The sequence below is a fragment of the Galeopterus variegatus genome, unplaced genomic scaffold (genome assembly GCF_000696425.1).
Source record: "Galeopterus variegatus unplaced genomic scaffold, G_variegatus-3.0.2 Scaffold1824, whole genome shotgun sequence".
NCBI lineage: Eukaryota > Metazoa > Chordata > Mammalia > Dermoptera > Cynocephalidae > Galeopterus > Galeopterus variegatus.
This window is the reverse complement of record NW_007727935.1, coordinates 89553-91567: the sequence shown is the minus strand read 5'-3', so window position 1 is coordinate 91567 and position 2015 is coordinate 89553.

The window sequence follows — 2015 nt, the reverse complement described above, 5'->3', positions numbered from 1 at the left end:
GAGAGGGTGGAGGGAGGGAGGTTTCGGTAATGGGCCATAATAATCAACCACATTGTATATTGACAAAATTTAAAAAAAAAAAAAAGAAATGTAATTGATAAAAAAGAAAAAGAAAAGAAAACACATTGGGTGACTGGATTTTTCTATTTTTTTTTTTTGCAACTAGTCACTTAATACAACTCTGAGACTCTTGGGGAACAAACTAGCAAGAACAATGATGAAACATTTTACAGACTAAAAATTCCATCTAAATCATCGCTTTTGACCCGAGAAGATAAAAAGGGATAGGAATACTGAATGGTTGAAAGAATTGTTTCTATCCCCCAGAAAAGCGGCCTGGATGGGGTGAGGGAGATTACCACCAATGGGTCTCAGCCATATTTCCTGACTGCCCTGGAGGTGCCACTGCACTGGAGGCACTGCTCAGGTTGTGGGCCAGCTCACCCCCATCCCCACTCTCCACTCTTGCTGCAGCCATGGTCACAGCCACTGATCAGCCCAGTGGTCCTTTTTCCCTTCCTGGGGAATTAATGCTTTCATGGCCCTTTTTAGGAGTGATGGTAGATCTGGAAAATGAAACGAAAGTGTGGTCAAGTGGGCAGAGCACAGTTTGAGGAACATTTGGAAGTCTAGGTAAAGTCTGGGCTCTTCTCACAACCAGGCACACTGCCAGTGCCATGGGACCCACCCAGGGTCCTGAGGTCTGGAGTGGGGACTGGACCCTCCTCCCATACAACCAAGCACACTGCCAGTACCACGGGGCCAACCCGGGGTCCTGAGGCATGGATCTAGGAATCTGACCCCCTTCCACAACCAGGCACACCACCATTGCCACCACTAACTAGGTAAGGAGCATGCCAAAAACACTATCTCCATGTGGGTGGCCCTCCAAAGCCACCACAATAACCATGGGTGCTGCAAAAGCAGCTAGACACCACAACCACTGCGCAGATGGTCCACCAGCCACTGAAATGCGTTGACACAAGGAGAGTCACCAGCAGAGACCAAAGAAAAGAAGAGCATGTCTCTCTCCACAAAGCTTATTCCAAAGTGACAGAAGAAGCATGTGCTCTACGATAGTATTGTGGGACCTGAACACACCTCTCAGCGTTGGACAGATCATCTAGGCAACAAATCAACAGAGTAATGATTACTCTTTCAGAGGGAGAGAAGAAATCTAGGGTTATCAGAGGTGGGGGGGGAAGAGGGATAGGGAGAGATTGGACAAGGGGCATAAAGAATAAGTACGATTTGTAACAATAGATATGCTAGTAATATTGATTTGACCAATGTATGTCAATGTTGAAACCAAAATATATGTATAATCAATTATGATTCAAAAAATTTTTTTAAAAAAGTCCGGGCTCTCATATGTTCTGGCTGTGAGCCTCTGAGTGAATCATTTAGCTTCGTGAGCCTGATGACTTTAACTGTAAAACAGTGCTTCCTTTATTCATTATCAGATATTTAGTGAGTACTTATTGTGTGCCAGACATTGTTCTAGGTGCCCACTAGTGCCAGGGAAGGGGGTGAAGGGCTGTGTATAGAGAGTCCAGTTTTAAAATAGGCCAGTAAAGGATTCCTTGAGGTGACATTTGAGCAAACACTTGAAAGAACTGAGGGAGTGAGCCATGAGAATCTCTAGGGGAAGAATGTTCCGGAGGAGGCAGCTAGTGCAAAGGCCTGAGATAGGAGGGAGCCTGATGTGCTGGAAGAACAGCGAGGGGGCCAGTGGCTGGAGCAGGTGAACGAAGCCGACAACAGCAGCAGATGGGCAGAGGGAAACGGGAGGGAGCTAAGTCGTGTGAAGCCTTGAAGTCCTGGTGAGGGCTTGGGTTTTTACGTTGACATCGAATGGGAAATCACTGCAGGGTTGTGAGCCAAGGGCTTAAGTTTTGGAAGGGTCAGTCTGGCTGCTATGTTGAGAATAGACTGGTGGGGGGCTGGGGGCACGGCCAGAAGCTGGGAAACAGGTGGGGAGGCAGGATTGCCTTTTGCCTTCAGGCGAGAGATGA